Below are 19,374 nucleotides of genomic sequence, written 5' to 3'. Positions count from 1 at the left end.
CTCAGGAGGCTGAGACACAAGAATCGCTTGAACCTGGGGGGCAGAGTTTGCAGTGAACCAAGGTCGCGCCGTTGCACTCCATCCTGAGCGACAGAGCAAGACTCCATCTCAAAAAAAAAAAAAAAAAGAAAAAAAAAAAAATTAACATACATGAGAGGTATAAAAGTCATGCTGTAGGCCAGGCGCAGTGACTCACGCCTATAATCCCAGCACTTTGGGAGGCCAAGGCGAGCAGATGGCTTGAGCTCGTGAGTTCGAGACCTGGACAACTTGGAAAAAACGCGTCTCTACAAAAAATACAAAATTTAGCCAGGAGTGGCAGTGCTTGCCTGTAGTCCCAGGTACTTTGGGGGCTGAGATGGGAGAATGGCTTGAGCCTGGGAGGTGGAGGTTGCAGTGAGCCCAGATTATGCCACTGCACTCCACTCCAGCCTGGGCAATAGAGCCAGACTTTGTCACTTTGTCTCAAATAAATAAATAAATAAATAAAAAGTTATACTGTGCTGTAGCAAAAAACTGCCAAATACCTAGATAAATGTCCATGAAGGATAGTTCCTATGGAGCCAGTGAGGGCTGCCTGCTGCCTGAGGAAAGCCAGATTAATGAAGTTTAAGGGAAGAAGATACCGATGTAGCCATCTCTTTCTATCCCTCCCACCCAGTTTCTTCCTTATTTTTTTTCCATTTTTTCCCCATTTCTTTCCCTTTTTCTCTCCTCTCACACTCCCTAGCCACTGCATATCCCATACTTTTTTAGACTTTATTTTCTCAGTTTTATGTCTTCAAATGCAAGCTTACGCTTTAGACTTTTTAAAAAAAACTTGTTTGAATTTCAAAGTCGGCTATTATTTCACATTTCTGGTCAGCCAACCCTATTTTAGCATTGATTTTAACTGTGGCTTGTAAATGTGTATACTTTCTTTCTGTTTTATTTAGTATATTGAGACTGCCAAGCTACATTAAATATGTCAAGCCATGTTAAATTGTACTTACTCTCCTTCTGATGGTAAATTTCCTATCTTTTTGTTTGTTTGTTTGCTTTCCTTAGCCCACTGATATTTGCACAATAAACCCAAAACCTTTTTTATTGCTATTGATTTTTGTTTTATTTTGAAGGAGTTTTAGTTTTCCTTTTAATTTCAAATTCCATCGGTTGATTACTTCTAACACTTTTTACACCCCCAAATAAATCCCTATCAGTGAGATCTCAATTAAGAAAGCCAGTCTTACCACATGGTTCTAGAGAGTAAATAGGCATTATATAGGCACTGGATCAGATCTTAATAAGTCACAGCAAAGGGCCAGGCGGGGTGGCTGACCTTGTAATCCCAGCACTTCGGGAGGCCCAGTACGGCGGATCACGAAGTCAGGAGATTGAGACCATCCTGGCTAATACGGTGAAACCCCGTCTCTACTAAAAAAAAAAAAAAAAAAAAAAAATACAAAAAATTAGCCGGGCATGGTGTCGGGAGCCTGTCGTTCCAGCTACTCGGGAGGCTGAGGCAGGAGAATGGCATGAACCCGGGAGGCGGAGCTTGCAGTGAGTCGAGATCGCGACACTATACTCCAGCCTGGGCGACAGAGTGAGACTCCGTCTCAAACGAACAAACAAACAAAAAAGTCACAGCAAAAACAACATATCAGATAGAATGCATAGTATATCCAATATATGATCCAATTTGTTCTAAAAATCCTTGATGTCTAAGTAAGAGAAGATAAAGATTGAAGAATTCAAAGGGTTTAGAGGAATCAAAGTTAGAAAAATGTTAGAGATTGTACCAAATTCCCTGTGTATATTGCTCACTCATCGATTTTTCTCTCGTTTTTAACAAGAGTAAACTCACTGCAGTGTGGTGTTATGCTGCTTTTTTGAGTGGGCAGGTAAGAAAGTGGAGAAACACTTGGGATGAGACTAATGATCTCTTCACCTAACCAGTCACTGTTAGGAAGACCTGTGTGGATTAGCCAGCCAGGAGAGCGTACTTTTTCTAGTATTTACAACTCATATCTTTTAGGAGCCTGGAACTGAGACAAATGTGACTGAATTGCAGTTACTAATATCTGCCAAACTTGAATGGCTGTATTTTTAGTTTATACATAGCACAGGATTTTACAGCCCCCAAAAATCAGAACAAAAAATTGAGATATATCTATATAGAAAATCATATATAAAATATATATGAAATTATATATAAAATCACATATAAAGTTATATATATAACATATATAAAACATATATATAAACACACACATATATATATAAACATGGTTTGGATTTTTAAACTGTTGACATATCATTATCTTTCCTGTTCAGATAGAAATACTATAGGCAAAGAAATAGTGCTCGCACTTAAAAAGTCTATATGCAAAGACATCCTTCATGATTGGCAAAGACTTTTTATTTTTTCTTTCCTGGTTAAACTATTCTTTTTGAAATCTAAGCTTTCACTATTTGACTGCTGAAGTTTTCTCCCAAAGCTTTATTTGGTACACAACGTATTTCTCCCTTTTTCTTCAATAGCTTTTTTCTATTTTCATTTGTCGTTTATGATTTGGGGCATGTAATAGTTTCAGTGAGAAATACTTCCCAAAGCAAATATAAATATTTCCAATATATAAAATTACAACAATTCTTTGCTATTCAGATACAGATGGAATATATAATCATTCTTTTGGAGAGGCAATTAGCACTTAGTTCAGTGACTTGGGATGTTGCAACTCATTCATGTTTTGTTTTATTTTTACTGCATTCAACCAACGTACTACATATTTACAATGGACCAATACGACTCTAAACAAGAACTGCCTCAGGATTCTCAGTGAAAGTTTACTAATGCAGAATATTAAACAAAGGGTCATCCAACTCTCTTTGTGCAGTCACAGAAATGTTATTTCCTTAGCATTGACTCAATACAGCTCAAAAGTCAATTGTATTCCAGTTGTGAAAAATTATCAGAAGTTTTCCTAACTCTTAAAAAATTACAAAACATACTGATATCATAGATGTCAATTGCTGTTGATGTTTATGATCATGCTTTATGCTATAATAGCCATTCAAACTTAATATTTTAAATTTTATTACTTATTTATTTTTCAATTAAAAAATATTTTGTTGGCTTTGGGCAGCTGGTTACTACTAGTATGGTAACAATAAGGCAGAGTATAGAAACTTAAATTTTCTTTGTCTGTATGTTAAGCTTTATTTTATTTTAGAAAGATAAGGAAAGGATGGGGTAATTTCACCTGTTATTTATTTATTTATTTATTTATTTTGAGTTCTGAGATACATGTGCAGAACATGCAGATTTGTTACATAGATCTACATGTGCCATGGTTGTTTGCTACGTCTATCAATCTGTCATCTAGGTTTTAAGCCCTGCATGAGTTAGGTGTTTGTCCTAATGCTCTCCCTCCCCTTGACCCCCACCCCTCAACAGGCCCTCGTGTGTGATGTTCCCCTCCCTGTGTCCATGTGTTTTCATTGTTCAACTCCCACTTATGACTGAGAATATGCAGAATTTGACCATTCTTATTGTACAATAGGAGGAGAATGTACTTGAACTAAGATTAGATATGAAGCTATAATTGAACTGATATGTTTAAAGATCAAATAAATGCTCAGCTTTAGGTACTGTTGGAATTAAATTAGAATTATTTTAAAAGTACCTCTGTGGAGGCCTAACTTAGTAATACAGAGCTGACTTGGTGCCATTAATGTAATCACAATTGATGGGCTAGACAAGGAACTACAAATGAAATATGTATGGATGGATGATCCAGCAAATAAAAGACAACATGTCGTACGTCTGAGAGAAGGCTTTGAGGAGGAAAATTGATTTATGCCAACTTTATTAAAATATTTTTGAAACCTGACAAATTGGTCCTGGAGACTGAAGTTGCAGTGAAGTTAACGGCCAAAAGGCAGTAAAATGATATTAAATGAACATTACATTTTTGTGCTTTGAATGTAGGGATTAATCTGGCCTAGCTAAGGAAAAATAGTTTGAGAGAAGATGATTTTCAGAGTTGACTCAATGTCAACTACTTTGTACGATGACAAAACAATTACTCACTTCAACATCCTTGTGCCACATTTGTTGTTAGATGATGAAAACTGTGTCTTAAATTAATGGGAGCTAAATCACATATGGAAAAGGAAGGCTGTCTTCCAACAAAGGGGGATATTTAAGTGTCTCAGAGACTTATTTTCTTCAGAGTTGTACATGTATGCTACTTTCATGTTCTTCATAGATTCGGTCTTCAAAAATGTGGTTGCTTTGTTTATCTTTTATTTACCTGTTTGGATAAATATTTGTTGAAATACAATCAACATGGGCCAGTCCTTGCTCTGGGGATATCCAAATGTTTCCTACCAATAGGGGGTTCTCATTATTGTATAGATACCAGTTATTAGCAGATAATTTTAAACATGTGTATATATGTATACTTTCATTTTCCTACTGTGCTATTTCTTCACTTCTATTCATTGTCTCCATTTCTACTACTCTTCATCTGTATTAAGCATACTACAGTCAAGCTTTCATTTCTATCATTCCATTGAAGCTGCCTTATCAAGTTCATCCGTAGTGTCTGTATTGGTATAACCATTGGTCAATTTTAAAATGTCCTTTTAATTTTTCTATCAGTAGTTTTTGACAAAGTTGATCAATTCGTCCTCCTTCACTTGCCTTTCAGGAAACCACCACAGTCTCTTGGTTTTCTTCCTAGCTCACTGTTGTGCCTTTTCAGTCTGCTTCACTTTTCCCATTTCCCCTTAGGCAGGCTCTGTCCTTAGCTGTGTTCTCCTCTCTATTTAATTTACTTGCTTAGCGAACTCATTTAGTCTCATTGCTTTAAAGATCATCTATGTGCCAATGACTCTCAATTTTTTTTTTCCAGTCTAGCTCATTCTTTAACTGCAAAGAGAGTTGGGTATGTATACCCAAGTGCCTACTCAGCATCTCCACTTGGATGTCTAATAGATATCTCCAACTCAACAAACCCAAGATCTTCCCCACCCCTGAGAATGATCATAGCTTTTTCCTTCTCAATTGGGGGCAGCTCTTTTAGTTTCTCACACTAAAAACATTAGAGAGATCCCTGGCTTTAAAAAATGTACCATATTGAATTCTTCAGGATATATTATTAGCTATACCTTTTAAACATACCCAAATTCTTATCACTTTTCACCAGCCCAACTGCTACTATCTAGGTTGAAACTACGATTATCTTGTACTTGAATAACTGTAATAACCATATAATTGATTTCTCTTATTCCAAATATTATCATAAATATATTCTCTTCTCAATAAAATATCCAGGTAGTCCTGTAAAAACCTGAATCCGATTATATCAGGACATAGCATTACTTTGTTTAAAACTTATCCATGAGTTGCACATTACATTTAAAATGAAGCATAAACTCCTCCAATGACATGTGAAACCCCATATAACCTTGCTACTTATTTGTCTGACCTCATCTCCAATTACTGTTTCTCAGCCCCATAATTTCCAATTTTTCCAAGTATGTTGGCCTTATTATTTGTTAGTTATACCAGGGATACTTCTACCTTACATTTTTTGCATGAACTGTTCCCTGAAGAGGGAAACAAAGAGTTTTGTTATGAATGCTGGATTCACTGAGAATGATTGTCATAAGAAAGAGCTGAAGATGCTAATGAGTGATTGTAGTAGTGGAAAATTGATTACCTTGGATGATAATTAAATTGGTGATTTTTTTTAAGGGAAGAAAATACTTATTTCTTCAAACTGAATGTAACCCATTGTCAATTGCTTGCAGGAAGATCATGAGAAAACACTGTTCAAAATCTTAGTAAGCAGCTAAAATTTAGGTTTCTGAGTGTTTAATACATTTGTTTTAGTGCTTTATTTGATTTAGAATTCTGAGACCAATAGGAGACACCATAGTCTTCTAGAATTTTTAGTATGTTGACACAAATCTTCATCTCTGTTGTCTTCTAGCCATCCACAACATCATATTTTCCTGACACTCAAGTAAAGAACAAAAGTGAAAGTTTGCATATCCTTGCCTTCTGGATTAGTCCATTTTCATGCTGCTGATAAAGACATACCCAAGACTGGGCAATTTACAAAAGAAAGAGTTTTCATGGGCTCACAGTTCCACAGGGCCGGGGAGGCCTCACAAACATGGCAGAAGGTGAAAAGCACGACTTACATGGTGGCAGACAAGAGAAGAGAGCTTGTGCAGGAAAATTTCCCTTTATACCATCAGATCTCATGAGACTTATTCACTGTCACCAGAATAGCATGGAAAAGACCCACCCTCATGACTCAGTTATTTTCCACTGAGTCCCTACCACAACACATGGGGATTATGGGATCTACAATTCAAGATGAGATTTAGGTGAGGACAAAGCCAAACAATATCACCTTGCTTCCTCCTCAGATTCGAAATAAATTGCCGTAAACTTCATGGTAAGACTCAGGAACATGTGCCTGCACGCACAATTCAGCCTCAGACATTTACTAGCTTTCTGTTGTGAATTATGTCATTGCAGGATCCATGAGGCGGCATAGCTATACAAGACATAAGCCCTGTAGTAAGATCTTTCAATTTATTTAGGAGATGGGTCAAGATATTTCTTTACAAGGTCATTTAAACATATACATACACACATAGACACACATACACTATATATATGTGTGTGTGTATATATATACACATATATATGCATATGTATGTATATATGTGTATATATACATGTATATGTGTGTATGTATATACACACGTGTGTGTGTGTTTGACTTATACCTCTATAGCCTAAGTTGAAGACACTTGCATAATTCATTCAACATACACTACCACTTGTGGAAACTGACAAGTGCCAGGTTCCCTGGGAGCTTTTTCAGCTCGGTAAGTATTGAACATACTGTCCTGTTCAGTTCTCTAAGTCTAAGTTTAGCTCAACTTTATTGATCAGAAACTGACATGGTGAATCAGGGTGTTTCTCTACTGCCATTTTGTCTGTTTTAGAAAGCTGGACAGCAGCTGTGCACTGGTGACTAACTATATAGCATGAGACCAATTTCCTCTCTACGTATTATTGTGCATAAAAAGGGGAAATAAATAATTTTTCTTTCTTTGTACCCTGGAAGCCCCCAAGAGATAGGAAGTGCTTGTTCTTGCCTGGGCTTCCATTTTCTGCCTTGCTTTTCTTACTTTACTCTCTTTCTATGCCCTCCTCTCCACTGCAGTTACTACCTCCTTGCCCTCGACCCTTGCCGCTACCTTTCTTTCCTCTCCTGAGATCCAGCAATGTATTTCTGACTGTTTCCTATGTATTTCATATAGGTGCCCCACAGACATGTCAAATTCATGAACCAAATCTGAACTCATTTTTTTTTTTTTTTTTTTTAATTTTTAAGTTCCAGGGTACACGTGTAGGATGTGCAGGTTTGTTACATAGGTAAACATGTGCCATGGTGGTTTGCTGCATCTATCAACGCATCACCTAGGTATTGAATCAGCATGTATTAGCTATTTTTCCTAACGCTCTCTTTCCCCTCACCCTACCGACAGGCCCCAGGGTGTGTTGTTGCCCTCCCTGTGTCCACGTCTTTTCATTGTTCAGCTCCCACTTATAAGTGAGAGTATGTGGTGTTTGGTTTTCTGTTCCTGTGTTATGAGCTTATCATATTTTACCCTAATCTATTATTCCTTCAGTCTGTCTTGTTTAATTATGTCACCATACATTTAGTAACCTAAACTAGGCTAGCCTCCTGAAACCACATAAGAATATTTCCTTTCCCTTCCCTGACCCAACACATGTCACCAAGTTCAAATTATTCTTAATCCTTAACTACTTCCAGAATTCACCTACTTCTGTCCATCCAAACTCCTCCTGACTTAGTTCTGCCTATAATAAAACTTCAGTAAGGTAAGATAATAATCACACAAGTTGTTTTTCGTTGCCTGATCTAACTAATTCCAATCTATAATCCATTTAGTCAGAAAAAAATCTTACTACATAAAGTACAAATTGAGTATTCAGTCCCTTGCTTAAACTTATCTTATGAATTACAAGATCCTTAGAAAGGCAGCCGTAAGTTCCCTATTTCACCAACCTCATCTTCCAGCCTTTCTTCTTGTGCACCCTAGGTTTTAGCTGAATCAAGATTTCCTGGATCAGTGTCAATCATTCAACGGCTCTTCAGTTTCATATATCCTGTTCCCACAACTTGAAATACCTTTACTATGCGATCTTATTCCCATACACCAGAAAAATGCTTCCTTATCTTTTGAAGCTCAGCCCAGGCATCTTAACCCTAGGAAGATTTCTTTGAACTAAGTTGATGTTTTAATATTTTCATTTCGTATCTTATTTTGCAGCATTACATTCACTCACTCATGTATTATTTTATTTATTCAACAAACATTTAATGAATATCTATAATGTATTTGCCATGTGATAGGTGTGAGGAATTCAGAAATAAAAATATATTGTCTCTAATCTCAAGATGTTCATAGTTGAGGAGAAAATAGTCCTGGAAAAAAAATAACAAAGTAATATCAACAGTTTGTAAGGTTATATTTGAAATAGTGTGATGTGATATAAAGATTATACGTGTTTTAGTCAGGATTCATGCAAAATAACAGTAACCACTCTGAGTATTTAAATAGATGGAAATCAAGGCAGGAAATTTTTACACTGTTGGTGGAAAAACTTAAAAGTAAATAATAGATGGTGAAGTAACATAGATATGGTGACAGCAGTTTAAAAGAAAAAAAAAATACATTTGCAAAAATACATTTACCTCCAGGCTGGAGACAAAAAGGGAAAACACTATAGTACTGGTGGCCAGTTTGTCCTCTGACAGCTAGAGCCATAGATGCAGCAGTGGCCAGAGGTGCTGACTATGGTAGTAATGAAGAAGAAAAAATTCCGTGTCTTCTTTCCAGTCACTGCTTCCTGCTGTTTGCACTCAGTCAGAAGCCCATGGATATAGGAGTCTCAAACCTTGATTTTCTCACTTATCACATGGGCAGTAATTCTACCTTGATGAACTGGTGTGATAATTAGTGGTAATGTAGGTAAAACAGCTTGTAGTGCACTGGAAAATCTCATTATTCTTTGAATGATAGATAATATCATGATGAAATTTCACATATTCAAGTTTAAATGGCAAAAGCATTTCAAAAGTTGGTATTTATTGATCTGTCTCCTTATCTTTGTGCTTCTGGCACCTAGCAGAGTATTTGAATAATTACTCATAATAATTATTAATGTATTTGTTCATTTATTCCACAAAATGTACATCTTTAGGTGGTGACTGAGTTGCTAAGGATACACCATGCATTCTTGCCTCATGGTTCAGTGGGTCTATTTAGATTTCTTGATGGGAGAACACTTGCTCTAACCCCTGACCCCATCTCCATCTTTTTGTAGTTTCTTACTGGCTTCACTGAAAAAGCAAAAGAAAAAAAGAAATGAATGTCATTATGAATTAAAATCTTCTGCAGTGTCTGCTATTCCTGCACAGACTCAGATTTTCCTGACTCAGACACTTCATCTGAACCCTGAGAAGATACGGATCGCTGAGCCAGCAGCAAAGAGAATTCTGTGCCCTCTAGGCATGATGCATTCATCCATTAAACAGGAGAAGAAAAACTTGCAAATCAACTTGTAAGGAGATATGTAAATTGATTAGGACAAGTTAATTTTTCTTTGTTCCTTTTTTTTTTTTAAAAAATGATTCCTTTAAGATGGTTATTCAAATAGGTAGACATCAGATTCATTCCATAATTGATTAAATAGATCAGTCTTTTCAAAGACTTTTGACCAGGCCTACATTTATGTACCACATAGGCATTTTCTCCCCTAAAATAAGAGACAGTTTAAATTCATGTTCACAAAAGTTCTTGGCAATTACAATAGCATAATATCAGATTAACTGGTCACTTGTAGGTAGTCATTTTCTACTGCATTTTGAGTGCAAATCTGGTGACAGCAGTTTAAAAGAAAAAAGAAATACATTTGCAAAGCTTTGGCCAACATTATTGGATATTGTACATAAAAGAGATGCTACAAGAGACTTTTCCTAGCTCTCTTGGTCTTGGAGAGTATTCCTCAGTAATGATAAGGAGAAAGACCTCCTATCAAGTAGAATTGATCTAGCTTTGTATATTTCTCAGAGTAGCACTATTCCTTTCCTCTCCGAGATGTTTACAGGGTAAAGATATTTGCATTCAAACCCAAACTAGGAAAAGTTGTCATCAACTGACCTTCACAAAAGAAAAAGTATAAAGGCTGTACTTCAGGAGGAAGGAGAATGATGTCGACTAGCTTTCCTGCCATGCAAGAGGAATAGTGAGCAAAGATGTTAGTAAATATGTAGGTAAATCTAAAGTAATGGTGTATTAAATATTAATGATGCTTCATTTGTTGAGTTAAAAGAACAGGACTGACAGAAAATATTAAATATTAATGTATGTCATGATAGGTTCTGTGTTTAGTCTTCACAAATTATGTAAGTGGTTCCATAGTAGCTGAGTAGGGTAGTGCATACAGGGAAGGACTAGGTCTTAATGAGAGGTAGGGAGTTCTTGCCAGCACTTTTCTTGTCTTACTGTTACCCAATAAGTATACTTTCACACACTCAGGAGAGAAACTTTGTGCAGTTTCTATTTGATATCAAATCAGAAACTGTGTAACAAAAAAGAACATTATTGCAAACAGGATTGGAATGTCTCACTCATTATCAACAGATCATTTTTAATTGACCAAGTGGGTTACAAAATCATAGTCTCTTAGAGACGGTCTGTGTACTTTTAATTCTAAAGTTTTGTGTTTTTCTACACAAGACAAAAATTGAATGCCAAATTAAATGATATATAATATATACAATATATAATATATAATTTATAAATACATAATATAATATATAAAATATATTATATAGTATTTATATATAATATATATATTTTATATATAATATATAATATATAATTACATTATATGATATATTATATCATATATTATGTTATATTATATATTATATATAGTATATAATATATAGAGTATATTATAATATACAATATAATATACAACATATACTATACAACATATACAACATATACTATAATATACAACATATACTATATATTAATATATAATATATAGTATATTAATATAGTATATATAAATATAAAATGAATAAATATATAATGCTTATATAATATATACTATATACTATATACTATATAAATATAATATATAAATATAAAATATATAAATATACATAAAATGCTTATATAAGCATTTTAAATACACATTGGGGGCAAGGTTGGCATAAGAAGTTGTGGGGAAATGCAATGAAATATAGTACATGATTCTTACATTCAAATAAATTTAGATAATGGATGAGACGATAGATACCAGAAAGAATAAGTAAACACTAGAACTTTTTTTTTTTTGAGGAAGAATCTTACTTTTTTGTTGCCCAGGCTTGAGTGCAATGTTGTGATCTCAGCTCACTGAAACATCCCCCTCCGGGTTCAAGCGATTCTCCTGCCTCAGCCTCATGAGTGGCTGGAAACTCAGGTACCACCAAACCTAGCTAATTTTTGTATTTTCAGTAGAGACAGGGTTTCGTTATTTTGGCCATGCCGGTCTTAAACTCCTGACCTCAGGTGATGCACCCGCCTCAGCTTCCCAAGGTACTGGGATTACAGGTGTGAGCCACTGCACCTGGCCAACATTAGAACTTTTAATATATGCATTTCAAAGTAATTATGGAAGCATTCTCATAAGATGATGTAACATTGTCAAATATGAGATGTAACACCCGGCACAGAACCTAGTAACATTACCTCAATAAGCATTTGTTGCATGACAGGTACACAAAGTATTATTAGAGTTCAGATAAAAGTCACTGTGGAAATTGGATAACTATGGAAGACTCATGGAAACTAATTTTAGTTGAGAAGTGGGAATTGGAATGTTGTTTTTGAACAATGGGAGAAAAGGAAAGAAAAAGCATTCTAGGTGAATGGAATAGTGTTAACAAAATCAGAGAAACAGGAAAGAAAATCTAACTATGTATTATTTTTATTGAAACCATCAGACATTGTTATTTTGTGTATTTATTTTATTTTGAGGTGGAGTCTCACTTTGTCACCCAGGCTGGAGTGCAGTGGGGCAATCTCGGCTCACTGCAAACTGTCTCCTGGGTTCCAGCAATTCTCCTTCCTTACCCTCCTTAGTAGTTGGGACTACAGGCATGCACCACCACACCTGGCTAATTTTTGTGTATTTTAGTGGAGACGGGTATTCACTACGTCGGCCAATCTGGTCTCAAACTCCTGACCTCAAGCGATCTGCCCACCTCAGCCTCCCAGAGTGCTGGCATTACAGGTGTGAGCCACCGTGGATGGCCACATTGTGTTATTTTGAATAAAGACTTACATAAAACAGGCCTTTGGTGAAATAATATAGTCATGCAATAACCTCTAGGAAGTACAACCATGGTAAAAGAGTAGTTACATCCAGGAGGTACAAGGGGGGTAAGAAAAGTAGGTTACCCCCTAAGAAAGGAAATACCTCCTGGGAGAAGCAGAAAGTGTTCAGCAAGGTTTGAACTTGGTTTATCATCCAGGGGTGACTAAGGAATAGCCACAAGCAAACTACTTGATTCTACAGTAGTGACAACTATAATAGACAACATTGCCGGTACCTGGGAAACTTCTTTACTGGGAAAGATTAGAGATATTTTGGCCTCTTTCCGAGATCTCATACTTGCCCTGTGTAATCGATACTAGCTTTTTTGAGAAAATCATGCTAATGAAAAGATTTGCAGTAGAGTTTACAGAAAATAGTATAGGATTCCGCATTGAGGAACCTGTTTAAGTTAACAGAATATTGAATTTATGCAATTATGGGCTTGTCAATAGCAAACATATATTCTATTCTCTCTTCAAGAAATACAATAATTTCCATCATCAAAAAAAAAAGTCTCATCAGGCATTACCAATATTCAGCATTGGAGTCAGTCATACCCGTGTCACATTATTTATAGCAAGACTTGGAAGATGCTCATTCCTGGTCTTGCCTTAGAATTACAGGCATTTTTCATCACACACAGGCTGATTTGGAGACCTACCCAGTGATGCTCTACATTTCGTATCTCTTTTTTTTTTCAGCCTCCTTAGTTCAAATGTTGTGAATAATTTTGTACAGTTATCTCACAAACTTCAAGTGAATTCTTTTTATAAAGTTTTATACAGCCTTAAATTATGGTAATAAGGTAGATAGTTAAGGACAAATTCATTCTTTTTCTCATGGCTGCTATTTAAAATAGTCACAAACGAGGAGGCATTTAATAAATATTTGTTGAAGGGATAAATGAAATGTAAATACTTCAATTTAACTTGGTTTGCATATCCAACAGGGTCACTAAGGAAAACTGAATTTATTGTTTTTCTTTGTGTTTTTGTCATCTCTGCAAAAAAATGTATTTGAGATTGCTCTGAATTTGGGAAGTTATTTGCACGTAGTTTCAAAACTAGTATTGGCAAAGTAGTCTAAGCTGAATAACTTCTTTTGACAAAAGGTCCAGGATGGATAATTAAGTAATTAAAAAAATATATATCTTTGAAATTAAGGTACAATAAGAGTAGAAAAGGAATGAAATTCTCAAATGTATGTTTTGTATAAAAATAAGCCCTTCTCTTTGTGTCCAGTTTTTTTTCGTAACTTATAACTTCTATGAGAATAAGAAAATAGATGATTCACCCAACAAGTATAATTATATAGGTGAATTCTGCAAGGACAATTTTGTTCGTCAATGAATTATCCACAGTTGCCTACAGTACTGAGGAGTAGTAGGCATTCAACATCTGTTCTCTGAATTAATTTGTATTTTGATGTCAATGTAACTAGGTTACTTTACATTTACAATTATTAAGTGTATTATTTTGTAATTTAAATAATCAGTCTCTGTTCTAAGTGAAAACAATCTTTTTCAATACTGAGCTTCTAAGATGACACTACCAGTTCACTAAGATTACACACTTAAAACATTGGACAGATACAAATTATTGAATTAATAGTTTATAAATTGTATTCTGTTGAAGTCATACACAGATGGGTTAGTGTTTCAAGCATACACACACTCAGGGTCTTCCCTGCAAGCTGACGCTCCTGGGTCCTACACTCCTGATGGCTCTCATCAGGCATTACCAATATTCAGCATTAGCCTCAGTCGTCCCAGCATCACATTACTTGTATGAAGACTTGGAAGATGCTCATTCCTGAGCTTGTCTTAGAATAATAGGCATTTAGATATTTTATTTTAGAAATGCAATCACACAGATTGTGAGGGTCAGGTAAACAATTGTGTTACAGCGATTTGAACTGATATCTATTGTTAGGAACATATTTTGTTGGAATATGAAATAGTTTATAAACACTTAAAACACTTTGAACCTATGGCATAATTGTCACTGCTCAATTTTGAGTGCTGAACTTTTAGAGTTAATAAATATACAGTATATGACAAGAAAAACATCTATTTTAGCACTGAAAGTTATCTTTTACCAAGTAGTCCCAATTAAGATTTCACATTGCCTCCCACAAAATCAATTCAAATAAATGAAGATTTATTTAAGTGCATTAATACATTTAAAATTATAAATACTATTATTATCCTGTTAGAGCTAAATAATTTTTATTTTAGTGATACTTGGAAAACATTAATATTGAATCATTTTTATGTTCTTCCTAATTTATAGATAATATATTTATTTTTAAAATATAGTATCTTTATTTTAAAAAATAGGATTCTGTCTCATCAGTGATAATGAAGTTGATAATGTTATGTATAAGAAATGGTTTTGAGTTTACTCCTCACGTTCCTAAGTACTTTATACACATCAACTCGTTTGTAACCACAACTCCATAGACCAATACTATTATAATCTTGTGCTCACAAATGAAGAAACTGAGGATTAAGGTGTTAAATATCCTTCCCAAGATCAAAGAATTGCAAAGCTGGCATATGCTGGAACTGGAATTTGATATTTGGTCAGACTCTGGAACCTGTGCTCTTTTTCACTATTAGCTTATATTTCAGAACTAATGAAATGTGTGTTTGGCAAGAACTAATAAAATTAGAGGCAGTAGAGAGAAAGTGTGCAATGCTTTGTTGGTAACGTCTTTCTAACTCCCTATCTCTCTCTCCCTCCCTTTCTTCTCTGTAACTCCTTCCTTCCAAACTTCCTTCTCTTCCTTTATCCTTTCTTCCCTCCTCAACCTTTAAAATAATAAATGCATTTGCATATGAATATAGTTGTTGAAATGAGTGGTTCTCAACTGGGAGTGACTTTGCCACTTAAAGGATATTTGACAATATCTAGAGATATTTTTGATTGCCATATCTGGGGAGATGAAAATGATGTCTAGAGGGTAGAAGTGAGGAATACCGCTGAACATCCTACAATGCACAGGGCAACTCCAACAACAGGTATTTATCTGGCATCAAATATCAGTAGTAGATTTGAGAAATACTTGTTTAAATTAAGAGAACTATCCCATAATTTCCAGAAAAAAAGTTTACGTTTGTCCAAATCCTCGTTGCAAATATTATTCTATTTAACTTGAAACAAAATATGTTTTTGACTAAAAATGATTCTATATATGTCATATTTCATAATTAATGCAGATCTATTTATGTAAGTTAACCCTGTGTTTTTTTCTTGCACATGTATCTTGGTCAAAGAGATCACTGCTTCTTCTGACCCTTGTAGTCAACACAATCAGAATATGTAAGGAGGGCAAAGCAAAGTTAGGAAGATATTGAGAAGAAAGAGAAACTAAATGCCAACGGAATCTGAAATATAAAAAATGTAAGGTTTGGTGGGGGTCACTTAGGATTAATCAAATATAAATTCCAAAGACATTTTTTTCTACAGTAAAATACTTAAATATATTTGTGTACTCCAGAAATTATTCGCATTTGCATGCAGCTTCCCAAATGCCAGTTTCAATAGTCATAACATTGTAATTGAAATTACATGCTGGAAAATGTCATAAATGTGCTATGCAATGGTGGGCTTCACAAGACAATCAAGCAAAAATTTAGAATTTAGAGAGCAGATTAGTTTTAATACATTTCTGTTTATCTTTCCAACTAGAATAAAAGGGAATATCTTGCCAAGTAATATGCTACTTGAGTTAACAAAAAAACGTAATGGCAGTTAAATTAAGGAAAGGAAGATTTCACATACTTTTGTTAATTACCATGTAAATGTTACCTATGATATGACATTTAAATCTACAAATGATTAACAAACATTCTTAAAGCATACGCTTTAAGCAAAGTTCCCTGGCCTGGTTTAATAAATTGAATAGTTTCAAAATTCAAAGCAGCTTAAAAGGCCCAAATGCTTCTTGAACATAGGAAGATGGAAACTTCTTAAGAATGTGTGAGGATTGGGTGGATGGCAAGATAGCCAAATAGAAACAGCTCCGGTCTGCAGTTCCCAACAAGATCAATGCAGAAGGCGGGTGATTTCTGCATTTCCAACTGAGTTACCTGGCTCATCTCACTGGGAGTGGTTAGACAGTGGGTGCAGCCCATGGAGGGCGAGCTGAGGCAAGATGGGGTGTCACCTCCCCCAGGAAGTTCAAGGGATTGGGGAACTCCCTCCCTTAGCCAAAGGAAGCCATGAGGGACTGTGCCCCAAGGAATGGTGCATTCTGGCTCAGATACTATGTTTACCCCAATGTCTTCACAGTCCACAAACCTATACCACCAAGGCCCTGGGTTTCAATCACAAACCTGGGCAGTCATTTGGGCAGACACCGAGCTAGCTGCAGAAGGTTTTTTTTTTTTTCGTATCCCAGTGCTGCCTGGAATGCCAGCAAGACAGAACCTTTCACTCCCCTGGTATGAGAGCTGAAGCCAGGAAGCCAAGTGGTCTTGCTCAGCAAATCTCACCCCCAAGGAGTCAAACAAGCTACGGTCTACTGGCTTGAAATTCTCGCTGCCAGCACAGCAGTCTGAAGTCAACCTGGGATGCTTGAGCTTGGTGGGGGGAGGGTCATCCAGCATTACTGAGGCTTGAGTAGATGGTTTTCCCCTCACAGTGTAAACAAAGCCCCTGAGAAGTTCAGACTGGGCTGAGCTCACCACAACTCAGCAAAGCTGCTGTAGCCAGACTGTTCCTCTCTGGGAAGGTTATCTTTGAAAGAAAGGCAGCAGCCCCAGTCAGGGGCTTATAGATAAAACTCCCATCTCCCTGGGACAGAGCACCTTGGGGAAGGGGCAGCTGTGGGCGCAGCTTCAGCAGACTTAAACGTTCCTACCTGCTGGCTCTGAAGAGAGCAGCAGATCTCCCAGCACAGTGCTTGAGCTCTGTTAAGGGACAGACTGACTCCTCAAGTGAGTCCTTGACTCCCATGCCTCCTGATGGGGAGACATCTCCTGGCAGGGGTCAATAGACACCTCATACAGGAGAGCCCTGGCTGGCATCTGGTGGTTGGCCCTCTGGGACAAAGCTTCCAGAGGAAGGAACAGGCAGCAATCTTTGCTGTTCTGTAGCCTCTACTGGTGATAGCCAGGCAAACAGGGTCTGGAGTGGACCTCCAGCAAACTCCAGCAGACCTGCAGCAGAGGGGCCTGGCTGATTTAAGGAAAACTAACAAACAGTAAGGAATAGCATCAACATCAACAAAAAGGACATCCACTCAAAAAACCCACTCGAAGGTCACCAACATCAAAAACCAAAGGTGGATAAATCCATGAACATGAGGAAACACCAGCACAAGAGGCTGAAAATTCCAAAAACTGGAACGCCTCTTCTCCAAAGGATCACAACTCCTCGCCAGCAAGAGTACAAAACTAGATGGAGAATGAGTTTGACCAATTGACAGAAGCAGGCTTCAGTAGGTGAGTAGTAACAAACTCCTCCAAGATAAAAGAGCATGTTCTAACCCAATGCAAAGAAGCTAAAAACTTTGAAAAAAGGTTAGAGGAATTGCTAACTAGAATAACCAGTTTAGAGAAGAACATAAATGAACTGATGGAGCTGAAAACTCAGCACGAGAACTTCATAAAGCATACTCAAGTATCAGTAGCCAAATCAATCAAGCAGAATAAAGGATATCAGAGATTGAAGATCAACTTAATGAAATAAAGTGTGAAGACAAGATTAGAAAAAAAAGAACGAAAAGGAACAAACAAAACCCCCAAGAAATATGGGACTATGTGAAAAGACCAAACCTACGTTTGACTAGGGTACCTGAAAGTGACGGGGAGAATGGAACCAAGTTGGAAAACACTCTTCAGGACATTATCCAGGAGAACTTCCACAACTTAGCACGTCAGGCCAACATTCAAATTCAGGAAATACAGAGAACACCACAAAGATATTCCTTGAGAAGAGCAACCCCAAGACACATAATTGTCAGATTCCCCAAGGTTGAAATGAAGGAAAAAATATTAAAGGCAGTCAGAGAGAAAGGTCAGGTTACCCACAAAGGGAATCCCATTGGACTAACAGTGGATCTCTCTGCAGAAACCCTGCAAGCCAGCAGAGAGTGGGGGCCAATATTCAACATTCTTAAATAAAAGAATTTTCAACCCAGAATATCATATCCAGCCAAGCTAAGCTTCATAAGCAAATGAGAAATAAAATCCTTTACAGATAAACAAATGCTGAGAGATTTTGTCACCACCGGGGCTGTCTTACAAGAGCTCCTGAAGAAAGCACTAACTATGCAAAAGAAAAACAGGTACCAGACATGGCAAAAACATACCAAATTGTAAAGTCCATCAACACTAGAAGAAACGACATCAACTAATGGTCCAAATAACCAGCTAGCATCATAATAACAGGATCAAATTCACACATAACAATATTAACCTTAAATGTTAACAGGCTAAATGCCCCAATTAAAAGACACAGACTGGCAAATTGGATAAAGAGTCAAGACTCATTGATGAGCTGTATTCAGGAGACCCATCTCACATACAAAGACATACATAGCCTCAAAATAAAGGAATGGAGGAATATTTGCCAAGCAAGTGGAAAGCAAAAAAGTAGGAGCTGTAGTCTTATTCTCTGTTAAAACAGACTTTAAACTGACAAAGATCAAAAAATACAAAAGCATTACATAACGGTAAAGGGATCAATGCAACAAGAAGAGCTAAGTATCCTAAATATATATGAACCCAATAGAGAAGCACCAAGATTCATAAAGCAAGTCCTTGGAGACCTACAAAGAGACTTAGACTCCCACACAATAATAATGGGAGACTTTGAGACCCCACTGTCAGTATTAGATAGATCAATGAGACAGAAAATTAACAAGTATATTCAGGACTTGAACTCAGC

General features: G+C 36.4%; 1 protein-coding gene across 1 annotated transcript in view; it reads left to right on the top strand.

Annotated features, from left to right (window-relative positions):
- The window catches only part of LRP1B (LDL receptor related protein 1B), a 1,950,491-nt gene that overhangs the window by 684,650 nt on the left and 1,246,467 nt on the right, over window positions 1-19,374 (top strand). The gene's annotated exons all lie outside the window — the stretch shown is intronic.

The sequence above is a fragment of the Papio anubis genome, chromosome 10 (genome assembly GCF_008728515.1).
Source record: "Papio anubis isolate 15944 chromosome 10, Panubis1.0, whole genome shotgun sequence".
Lineage (NCBI taxonomy): Eukaryota > Metazoa > Chordata > Mammalia > Primates > Cercopithecidae > Papio > Papio anubis.
The sequence above is the reverse complement of the archived record's forward strand: the minus strand, read 5'-3'. Positions and strand labels throughout refer to the sequence as shown.